Source organism: Olea europaea, chromosome 15 (assembly GCF_002742605.1).
Source record: "Olea europaea var. sylvestris chromosome 15, O_europaea_v1, whole genome shotgun sequence".
Classification (NCBI taxonomy): Eukaryota; Viridiplantae; Streptophyta; class Magnoliopsida; order Lamiales; family Oleaceae; genus Olea; species Olea europaea.
The window spans coordinates 14,608,186-14,621,460 of NC_036251.1; positions in this window are offsets into that span (position 1 = coordinate 14,608,186).

Sequence of the window (13,275 nt, forward strand, 5' to 3'; positions counted from 1 at the left end):
TAATGCTAACAAATTGTCCTCCTACGACATTAATTCGTGTTGGAACATTTAAAATTGTACATGATATATCGATCTCTTTGTCAGTAAATGCATTTAAATAAATTATGTTGGGTAGTATTGAGCTTCTCTTACCCCAAAAGCTAGTTTAAGAGATGTGGCTTTTCCTCACACTTATAAGCTAAATACTAACCTCATCAACATCTAATATGGGACAACCTTAATAATCTCTCCTTCACAGATTGGGCCCTGTAGGAGACCAAATTCGTCTCCCCCCACACAACGGGACCTGTGGAAGACCAAACTCATCTCTTCCTTACACAAACTCGTATCTCCATGACTATTGGGTCGGTGACTTATTGATAAAATGGGCCCTGATACTACTGTTGGGTGGTATTAGGTCTCTCTCACCACCAAAAAGCTAGTTCAAGAGATGAGGCTTTCCTTTATACTTATAAATTGAATACTAATCTCATTCACGACAGATGTAGGACAACTTCAACAATTTTTTGTTCAAAGTTAGAGCTATAATGGTCCGAACCAAATTGGACCCAAAATTTTCGGGTATTTAGTACTCTAATCTTTAATATTTATAAAGTTACATCAATTCAACTAATGATATGTTCAAACTTAGCTCTAATAAAATAGTGTAGTTAAATCTTATGTGTCTTTTGCTGAGTTATTCATAGATTTGATTGTTAAAATCACGGAAAGTGAAAGATAGGGAGTTTAAAATAATTAAGAGAGGCGTTGTCGAACTTTAATTCGATTTCTCGAGAACGGTAGAAACGGAACTACGGTAAAGTAACAGATTTGGATAAAATTTAGATCAATTTGATTAAGTTGACTTTGAACTAAAAATTAGAAATAGGAAAATCACAATTTTAGGTTTGAACTAAATTAACTAGTTAGCAAATTTATTTAGAAAATAAAATAATTTGACTTATTTAAAATAAATTAATTAAAAAATTAGGGAGATTCGATTATTCGATTCTAGAAAAGAGAACCGAACCGAACCGAACCTGTCTATTCTCGATTCAAATACTCGTTCAGGTATTTAACTTAAAACGAATTGATCGGTTCTGATTGGATCAGGTTCACTTCGGGAGTTTTGCCCAGCCCTTAGAAGTTCTAGTTCGGGTGACTTTTTGCAAGAATTTAGAAAATAATGCATTTGCACATTACTTTCAACTTTTCCCTAATGTTGAAAGAATTGTCCAATCAAAATTGACAATCAATAAATGTGTTGTAACATCCCAAAAATTTTAGAATAAAAATTATTTAATCTGTATATTATATTTTCTTATTTTGAAATTTGAGGGACTAAGATGAAATATATGTTAAATTCTTATATTCTTTGGGTCAAATATTTTGATTTGGATAAAGTGAAGATAAGTATATTAACATTATACTCGTTGGATAGCTCGTATTTAATTATACATTTTAAGCTCGAGAAATAGTTGATTTGGATAAGCTAGCTTCAAGATATTACAATTTGGATAAATTACAAAAACTAGTTTTTTTTTTCCAACTTAATTAATCTTGGATTGATAGTGAGCTGCAATGTGTAAGTTGATAGGTGGTTTTCTTTTATGGTTTATTAGTTTTAATTTTTTGAGATTGATAAATGACTACCATGTGTATTTGGATAGAGAGAGTGGGATTTTTTTGAATTGAATAATATAATATTATGGTACAATTTAACTAGATTATTTGTTGCATAGTGCAAGATTTTGGCTTATCACATGTTCTAGATAAACCCAATCAACATGCACATATCCCACTGAGTATAAAATTATTCATTCCTTCAATTTTAACATTTCAAGTTAGATTGGTTGACGTGAGTGGTAGCTGAGCGGTGTGCGAGCTGCCAAGTAAACTTTTTTTTAGAAAAACATTTAAACACAATTCAGTTAGTACCTTTTGCATTTTCCATTTATTCCCATTTAATGTACTATGCTACGTGACATTATGTTTTTATTCATTATTTGTGTATTAAATAAATTAGGAGTTTTAAACTTTCAATTTTATTTTCCGCTTGATATATGATTATGGAATGATATCGGTAACGCCTCAAAATTTAAGTCCATAAAAGTTGGGGCGTCTTAGTAGGTATCAAAGCCCAAAGTTATAAATCGATTATGTAGACTCTAAAAAAAAAAAAAAAAATGTGATTTTACGAAAAAAGGGTAGAGTACTGAGTTCTCATTATAAGGATCTATTCCTAAATTACTCACCTCTCCTGCTTATATATGCCGAAAACGTAACGAATGAGGATTGGATTGTGGAAATATTGAGTTGAAATAATATTGGATTGAATTCAAATGTAATCATTATATTTCAATTGATTAACATTAAGATAATGATTTTATATTTCATACTATGCCAATGTCATCTTTCTTTCTTTCTTTTTTTTTTTTTTTTTTTTGCTACATGTGCATATGCATGTATATGTTGTATAAATGAAGTTGGTATGTATGTATGCATATGTAGCATGTGATGTGTACATATGAGGCATATGAGTGTAAGTATACATACATTTGGTTGGGTGTAAATTGGTACAGCATAATTATACATGTTTTTATAATTTTACTAAATTATATAATAATAGGAAATTATTATTTTAATAACTATTAAATTAAATTATAGAGGCACTGTTCACCGTGAACAGTAGTACTGTTCACGGTACTGTTCACGGTGAACAGTGATACACATGTTCACATAAAAAAATTATAATTGTTTATTTCAGATTATTATTTCAAATGAATGTTTATTTATATGATTGTTCACGTTCACGTGAAAGGTTAAAAAAAATAAAAATATATATAATTATGGTTGTTTATTTCAAATGAATGTTTATATGTATGATTTTTTTATATGAGAATCGGATTAATTTAAATTGTTATGTGCATTAAATGTGTATGTAGCTAACTTAACTTTACGTGCCATTTATTAATTATTAATAATTTCCTTAAGCTATAATTTTGAAGATGTGATGTAAAGTTTTTATTAAAATTCTTAAATATGTAAGAATTTGAAATGTTCTTGGCAATTAGCATTCACCAGTCAATTACCATCTGTTGAACCGAAGGTATTGCATAATATGCTTTATGTGAATTTTTAATTTTGAGCATGAGATTTACATACTTATATTTAATTTGAGAAATGGTCGGAATGAAATGAAATGTTATATTCTAGTATGAATTTACAGCATGATGTTAAATATATTTGCTTCAATTTATAAATTATTTTCTCGCATAATTTTAATCAACTTTTGATAGAAGTATTATATTTTATGTTATCTTTTTAATGAATCATGCAAACATAAAGGGAAATGTATTATCACTAATAAAATATTAAGCATAATAGGACTTGGCTTGCATGTGACAATCATGGCTAGAACTAGAGAGACCGTTAGAACGATAACGGCTTGTAGGATTGTTGTAAACCATAGGGTAGCAGTTATCCAAGCCTACGAGAACTATGAGACAAACCCGACTCACACACTTATTGAGCATGTGGGGGAAGCCCTCGCTAGATGGGCTGCGGCAAAAGGCATAGAATTATAGACTTCCTATTTGGGATTTTTCTAAAACGTAGACTTTAGTAGACTTGGTCAAAGTAAATTCACAAGAGATGGGCCCATTGCGCTAAAGAAACACATGCTTCATCTATTATTTTACTGTTTTAAAAATCAACTTTTTGTGAAAAATGGTTAGGTGCTGGGGAAGAAGGTTTTGATGATTATGTTTATCATATTTTAAATTTCGAATCCTATCTACTCATTCTATTTGACAGCTTTGAAAGTTTAAAAACAAATCTTTAGTTATTAACTCTCTTATCCTTGCACATCAGAACACATCGCATGCTAATTGTGGTTTTAATCATCGTGGAATGAATCTATCCTTGAGCTAACATCATAGTCCGCCTAACAAGGAATCAATGAATCGATTGAACACGATGTAGGTAGAAGTCAGAGCCATTTTGATGTAATTCAAAGATATATTAAGAAGGAAAAAAAAATTCAATAATCTTATTTTATTACAAAAATATGACATTTAAAAATTTATTTATTTTTTATGTGTCATGAATAATAAAAATACAAGTAAAATTCAAAATTACCTCTCGAACTTTGTCAAAATTCTTGTCATCAACAAAGAACCATTCAATCCACTAACCTATTCGTACAAATCATATGAACAAACATATGAACTTTATCAAAATACCTCGCTTAATTGGAGAACCTGTCGCTAGACTCTTGCTCGAGCAATGGTGTTTTTCAAGAAATTTTAGTTCGTGATTTTCATGAGTTCTGTCTAATTTATTCTACCCAAAACCTCTATGAAAGATATATCCATGCCCCACTTCATGAATAAGGTGGATTGAACATTGTGTTATAAAAGAGATCACAACCTACACATCATACATACCGTTCAATTCTCTCTTGATTCAACCAAATCATTGGAAACATCAAATGCACTTAATTAAAATACCAAAGTTCATACTTACACATAATTGGTTAGAGTTTTGTAGATTGAAGAACGTCACGAGAGTTCTAGCTGAAAGAAAACGAGGAGTTCTCAATGATCCATAGGAGACAGACAAATGTGAAAGGTCGAGAGATGGTGTAAGAGCACGAAGTCCAAGAGGGCTATGGTGATTATAGTCAGGAGGTTAGAAAGGACTAGAAGTTGTTGAGTCTGGACCATACTTTAAGTTGATTCGTTTATAGTGGATTCTCACTGGCTAGGGATTGGAATTTTTTTTTTTTTTTATCCCATGAGGGCTTTTCTCTGTCATCAATTTTCTGGTGTTATTTACTTTTCGATAACTATGGTAATTCAACATAGGATATTTGTGCATGTAAATTCATCTGGATTAATTAATAAATGTGACTTCTTATTATTGTTATCTGTGAACTTTAAATTCCGCATAAAATACCTATTCACCATTCTAGGTCGAATGTCGTAATTTCAATTAATACCATAGCCTCAATTCGATTCTTGACCCTAACTTAATCCTGATGAGCCACTCTCTTTTCGTGCCTTTGTTTTTTGATGGAAGCAATTATGTATATTGGAATGTTAGAATGAGACTCTTTCTTAAGTTTATGGACAAATGGATTTGGGTTAGCATGCAAGATAGTTGGATTGTTGCCTTTACTACCGTTTTAGGTGTTGCTACTTGTACAGCTAGCTGAGTGTAACTGGAATAGTAAAGGCCTATTTATGGCCGTGTCCATCAAAGAGTTTAGGAGAATATTGATGTGTGACACTGCGAAAGAAATATGGAATATCTTAGAGACCACACAAATGAGAAATAAATCAGTTAATAACTCCAAACTACAGATGTAGACCACTAGGTTTGAAAAAATTAAAATGAAGGATGATGAATTGTTCAAGTATTTTTATGCCAAGTTAGATGACATGGTGAATTCTAACTTCAATATAGGTGAGAAAACACCTGAGACTAATATTATTTGAAAAGTTCTTAGTTCCTTACCTGAGAGGTTTAGACCTAAGATCATTGCTATTGAAGAGAGCAAAAACTTAGATGCAGTTAAGATAGAGTAACTTGTAGGGTCTCTCCAAACCTATGAACTCACTATATCCCAATCGATAAGATTAAGTCTATAGACTTAAACATCGTTAAGGAAGAAGAGTGTAGCTCTACTGATACTGACCCTCAAGGATGATGAGATTATTTATTTTGTTAAAAAATTTCAAAAGGTCTTTAGGAACAAGAGATAACCTCAAGAGAGAAATAGGGATGCACCTGGTAAGCTCAGGAAAGACAAGAATGATAAGGCTAATATGAAGAGTCTTAGTAAGAAAATTGAATCTATTAGATGTCAAAGTTTTAACCACTACAAAAATTAATGCGCTATCCATAAGAAGAACCTGAACAAAGGAAAAGGGTAAGGCAATAGCTGTTTCTCTTATGGATGATGAGTCCAATTCTAGTGACCAAAGTGATTCGTCTAGTAGTGAAGATGATGAGAACTATATGGCCTTCGCGTCTATAGTTAAAAGTGATTCTGACAAGGATAGTGAAAAGGTCGAGAACGTATATCGTGGTGAGAGTACTGAGGTAGAATTAAGGCTTATCATTAGTTATTTAAGGAAAGTTAATGAACTTGAACTAGAAAGAGACAGACTTATATCCAACCTTCAGGAGTCTACCAAAAGCTTAGTGAGTTAAAACTGATCAATAAGAACTTAGAGGCTAAGGTTAAAATCCTAACAAGTGATCTTGAGAAATCTAATACTCAACTTCATTTCTTCTTGAGTGGTTTTTTGAAACTTGATCATCTTTTAGGGATGCACAAGCCTGCTAGGAATAGGAGAGCTGTACAATATGAATAGTCTGATCATAATATGGCTGGTACTTTCAAGACCACATTTGTCCCAGCCACCAACTAGCCTAGGAATGTTGCAAATCCTGAACCCAAGTGCAAGGTATCATAGGACAAAAACCTATTAGAAAATGTAGGACCAACCAACACAGAAACCAATATTAGGAATCACGTAGTTTTGAACCTAAGTTTATTTTTCTGTATCAAAATTTGGTGAATTAGCACATATAAGATGTAGGTGTCACAAACTTATGAATAGGAGTATCAGTCATGATATCTTGTGCAAGGTTAACTTCTTCACCAACCGGTTATTTTCTTGACTGAGTCGATGACACAGTTGACTAGGATTACCTCTACTTCTAAGAATGTATTAGTTAAGAGGAGTGATCACCCTAGGTATTATGAATAATTGAAATACTATGTTCTCTATGTGGCTCTTAAACCTGAGATTTACTCCGTGGTATCGTGATAGCGCATGCTCTAGACATATGTGTGATAATAAACCTTGTTTTTTATTCTTGAAGATTGGAATGGCGATATTTTTTGGAGATGGTGCTACTGTACCTATTCTTGGTAAAGATACCGTCAATATATTTGGTTTGCTTGCTATCTCAAATTTACTTTATGTGAAAGGTTTAAAGTCTAACTTGTTAAGCATTAGACTATAAATAAATGATGCCGATTTTAAAGTTACTTTTAATCAGAAAATTGTACTGTTTATGATTATAACAGTAATGTAGTCGTTCCAAGGAGTAAGAACTTCTGATAATTATTATGGAGTTTATCCAAATTCAGTGTGTAGTAGTGCTAAGATTGATATGACTGAACTTTAGTATCAAAAACTCAGTCATGTGAACTATAAAATTTCATTTAAGTTGTCTAAGAAGGAACTTGTTAATAGTTTACACAAACGTGAAAAATTTGGAAACACTATTTGTGGACAGTGTCAACAAGGTAAATAATTTAGAGTAAATCATAAGCCAACTTCTAGTATCTTGACAAACAATCCTTTAGAATTACTCCATATAGACTTAATGAGACGATCTAGGATTGAGAGCATTGGTGGTAAGTGTTACCTTTTAGTTGTGGTTGATGATTTATCTAGGTTCACATGGATTGAGTTGTTGAGAGAAAAATCTGAGATGTTTTACCTCGTGAAGTCTTTGTGTAAGAGACTTAGAAATGATTTATTTTTTTTAATACCAAAACTAGAATTTGAAATGATCATGGGAAAGAGTTTGAAAACTCTAACCTTGAGAAGTTCTGCATAGAGGAGGGAATCCAGTAAGAGTTCTCCTCACCCATCACTCCACAACAAAATGAAATACTTGAGCGAAAAAATCGTGTGCTTCAAGAAATGGTTAGGGCAATACTTGTGGTAAGGGTCTAGTATTGCATTTTTTGAGGTGAAGCCATTAATACTGTTTGTCATGTAGGGAACAAGATTTACCTTAGACCTAAGACTAAAAAGTAACCTTATGAGATTTGGAAGGGTAAAAAACCTACTGTCAAATACTTTTGAGTATTTGTTAGCAAATGCCATATTCTAAGAGATAGAGATCATGGGCAAGTTTGACTCTAAAAATGATGAGATAAACTTTGGAGCTGTAGAGTCTATCGTGTATATAATTCTCGTACATGAGTTATGATGGAGTCTATAAATGTTGTGTTGATGATGCTTTTGGTAAGGGAAAGTTGTAGGAGATTGGGACGACTTAGATCACATTAGCGTAGATCCCGTCATGGTGATTTAGCCTCAAGAAAAATCAATTCCTGAATTTCCACACTCACCGAAAGGTTTTGACACTCCAAATAAGGAGTCATCTCCTAGCATGAGCTCTTAACTTTCCTAGTGAATCATCTCCTAGTAAAACTTCAATACGTCCAATGGAGTAATCACCTAGTGATAAATCTAAACATATGCCATACTTAGACCTTTTTATCTACTTTGAAAATTATATGTGGAGCGCTATTAACCTTCATCTAAACTTAAGTCCAATCATTTTAAGGTTAATATCATTAGGGATTTAGATGAAGGGATGAAACTTCGCAAGGGTGCTTTAAACAACTTGATTTTTGCTAGTTATGTGTCCCAAATTGAGCCTAAGAGAGTAGAAGAAGCCCATAGTAATGAATTCTTGGTAAATGCTACACATGATGAGCTAAATCAATTTGTGAAAAACAATGTGTGGTATTTGGTACCTAGGCTTGATAATTGTAGTGTTGTAGATATGAAGTAGATATTTAAGAATATGATCAATGATCAAGGCACCATTACTAGGAATAAGGCTAGATTAGTTGCCCAGGGATATACCCAGGTTGAAGGTGTCAACTTTGATAAGACCTTTGCTCTTGTTGCTTGCCTTGAATCCATTAGAATTCTTCTTCGTGTTGCTTGTACCTTAGAGTTCAAGTTATATCAAATAGATGTAAAGAGTGCTTTCTTGAATGGAATACTTCAAGAAAAGGCTTATGTTGAACAATCTAAAGGATTCATCAATCTTAAGTTACCACATTATGTTTACAAACTAAATAAAGCTTTATATGCTCCTAAACAAGATTCTAGAGTTTGGTATGATAGACTAATTGCATATCTAGTGGAATGTGATTTTTTCAAAGGTGGTGCAGATAGAACTTCATTTATAAAACATATTGAAGAAACCATCACCATAGTACATATTTATTTTGTGACATCATTTTTGGTTCTCCCACAGGCTCTCTTGTTATGAATTCATTGAATGCATGAAGCAAGAATTTGATATTTTTGTCTCTATATGTAAGTCATTTCTTAAAAAATAATATTTTTTGTCAAATTTTTTGATATAGTCATATATAATTCACTTTATTTATTATTAGCAATTCAACTCCGATTTGGCCTCGGTTCAAGCTTTCGACCATTGACCATCTAACCTTTTCCAAGTTTATGTTCAGATCAATTTTCAAAAAATTGATTATTTGTCTTAATTGTCATTGTTAAGTTTTCGCAAGTCAGGCTTTGAGTTAGCGGTTAGAGCCACTCACCGAATAGGCAAAGGTGCAGATCGGGATCGATGGATTGAAGAATGAGGAATTGAAGTTCAGGCTTTAAGGTGGCCGGATAGCGTGGGTCCTGGTCCTTTTGGATAGTGTGTTGGGTGTAAATTGGGATGAGCTCATAAGTACCTGTAAAAAAAAAATAATAATAATAATAATAAAAATACAAATTCGTTTTATACCATTTTTTTTATTGAAATTACTACATCACACAGAAATAACAACGTAATTACTGCACCACAAAACTTTTAATTTCTTGTCCAGTAATTGAAAGAATTGATAACAATTGTTACGGAAGGTATTAATTGAATTGATGAATAAGTGGAGATTCAAATTCAAACATAAACGGGGTGCTATGATACGGATAACAGTTGCTTATGATCATTTCAAACAAGCTCGAAAATCTTTTCAGAATAAGAAAAGGGAGTAATACTCAGAGTAAACAATGAAGTCAATTCCTACATAAATTTCAATGAAGCAAACAATCTCCATTTATTAAGACATTCTTATTAGTTTTGTTCTTGATATTTAGTTAATTTGCTTTGTGAATATGTTTGTAGGGTGGGATAATGGCACCTCAATATAATTCAAGGCAGACTAGAACCGTCTTCGTGGTTGGAGGAATCGGATGATACGAAATGGCGTGCTTCATTATTCATGGTTTTAGAATAATTAAGAGTTCACGTTTCATTCAAAAAAATTATAACATATAATAATGAAATTTTGTTCTTCGAACTCTTTTATATATTTTTATATTTATTTGAGATAGATGTGATAAGTAGTTGATGCGTTTGAGTTATGATTTGATTGGGATCTTGATTTATATTGCATATGAATTGTTGCTAACATTGATTATAAATCTTTATGTAGAAAAATTAGCACCAAGAATGAGAGATCTTTATGGAGGAAGAGAAAGGAAAAAAGAAAAAGGAAATGAAAAGCATATAAATAGTGTACAAGCTTCAAGTGCAATTCCATCGTCCAATAATTATTCAACAAATCTAAACTTCTCCCTCGTTTATTTAATTCTATATTTTGGACTTTATAGTACTACATCGAGTACAATATAGGAATAAAGTTTTGGGGTGAAAATCTAAGCTTCCCTGTCATTTAATCTACAAAATATATTTGTGATCTGGGTTTAATTTTGAGTTAGAAAAAAACTTAAACAACAAATATTCGAAAATATTAAATCTTTACATCTTTATTTTGAATGATTTTGTGCAACTTGACTTCAATAATGCAATTCATATCTAATGATAATATTGTGTCTATCTAGAATCAAAATTCGAATCCATTTGCAGTAACTCTCGAATTTTCAATTATTACATGAATTTCATTATTTTATAATTGGCTTTTGAACAAATTGAGCACAATTCATTTTGGATTTCGCTTATAGATAATTTTGATAAAAGTTGTGTAATTAACTACATCAGAATTCTTTAAGTCTGTGGCATATATGTATTACACAAAGCACCTCGGTTAAAACCCTATTAAACCCAATTAGGGATAAGATTGGGGTGATTAGATCCATTCAAATTCAATACTAGCATTACTTAGTTATTTTTCGATCATTCTCCTTGAACACATTTTGAAATGCAAAGAAGAAGATTTTTATTCGCTTTAAACTCTTTTAAAACTAATTATTATTGACAATAGATGAAAAAGTATTTTACGTAATAAATAACAATTTGTTGTTATCAATAACTTATTGAAAATACATAATATTTATTAATTCATAATTTTGAAGAGAGTAAACATGTTATAAGATAATATCAAAACTTACACTTTCATTGAAATTAGATATAGTATTAAATAATTGACAAGTAGAGTTTTATAATTGAAAATAGACAATTATATTAATATTTTTAATGCATTGAAAACCATGTTAATAGTTGACATATTTATTATTGACAATAGATAATAGTATTAGAATTTTTAATACATGTAAAATTGTGTTAATAATTGTTAAGTATAATTTTGTTAATGGAATTAAAACTTTTAACACATGTAAAATATAATTAAGCTTCGTTGAAAAAAATATTTGTCATATTTTTTCAAATTCATTAATTGGCTTACTTAGTATTTGTGTTGATTTTTAAATGTTAAGAAATTGTCAAAAACATGAAACAGGATGCAGGTCCTAACATGAGTCATTACTGACTGACTAGATTGTAAGTATTTCCACAAATTCAGTATGCTGAGGTTTTTACGGTTTTCAGATTTAAAATAGGAATCATCTTCGTGTTAACATATTGCAGCTCATATATTATTGGATACTTTACATCTTAGATATTCTCTGATTAGTTAATCAAGTAAACTTAAAAGATAGATTAATTTAAATATTGGCTTTCCTTAATTCTACCTGTTAACATATCAAGAATATCTTTTGTGATATAAACCTTCTTACCGTGCTTAATATTTACATGTTTAGGGAAGAATCAGTTTTGTTCTTGGTGAATGGCTTTACTTATAATTAAACTGTCAAAACAAATATCAGAATTAAGCTTTGAAATATGCTGCTCAAAGTTCATCGTGTTCAGCCGTCTTCTTGTAAGTGCAACCAAACTTATGGTTTATTGACTACTTTCAAAGCCAAAACATAAAAAATAAAAAAATAAAGTATGCTGAATGTTCAATCCTGGTCATTGATCAAGCTACTTGGCAGGAGTTAAGAGTGTTGATTCTTAATCTAAATGGTTGTTACGGTCGAGTACAATAGGGAAATGTTGATAAAGTCAAGATCGTAAGTGATGTGATCCAAGGAAGACAACAAACTTACAAAGGTCCTGTAACGCCCCGACCCGTATGGAAGAAACGTCACTCAAACCATTGTACCTTAACCGTAAAGTTAGTTCAATATATTTTTAGTAGAAGGTATAAAGATTAAATTTTAGAATTTAATTAAAGAATTTTCTTTTTTATTTAAACAATAAACCAATTCTAAAAGAAAATAATTTCAAAAATATTTTTAGAATGGGTTCCATGCATGTAACGACTATTGAAGTGAAATTTTGGCAAAACTCAAAAAGTAATGTTGTTGTTCCAGTTTTTTTCTCAAACAGTAATTGTCAAAATAAATTTGTTTTCATAGCTATCGACCTTGAAACTTCATAAAATTTTAATGTAAGGTAGTAAACTTCTTATAATACGACATAGTAAAAAACTAGCTTCCGTCGACATCATATGGGGTATTAAAATATTTTTCAAAACTCAGCAGCGACCCGGTTGAAAGGTAAACCGGTGCAGTTCACTTAAAATGGAATATAAAATTCAACCGATATCAAAATCACATGATTTCAAATTTATTCAGTAGCTAATCCATGAGAATATCTAATCCAATTAGTTTCATCCAAAAATTCCAAGTAACGAGCGAGTATGTATTTTTGAAAACAAGTGTAGAAGCTGAAAAATAGAGGCAGCACAAAGCACAGTTTACTTTATGTGATATATAACCTTTTACCGATATTGGATTGACATGATTCTAAATTTATTCAGTATTTAACTTATTAGGCTATCTAATCCAATTAATTTCGTATAAAAATACCGAGTAACAAAAGAGTTATGATTTTTTTAAAAATGACGCAGAAACTGAAATTTCTGAAAGACATCAAAACTTTAAGTCGCTAACCTTTTTTTTTATATGGTGATTTGTAAATTTATTCATATGACTCATATCTACTTTCAAACATAATTTATTCATAACGAGTATTCGTAAAATAGATCCACACAATATTCATAGGAATCAAATTTAAAGAAAGTGTAAACATCTCAAAATCAACCAAAGATGTAAATCACCGACTTCTCTATGACATGTTGTATCATCCTTTATTATCATCTATGCCCCAAAGAAAATTCATTCAATTTGTAGGAAGGGGATAAACTTATGA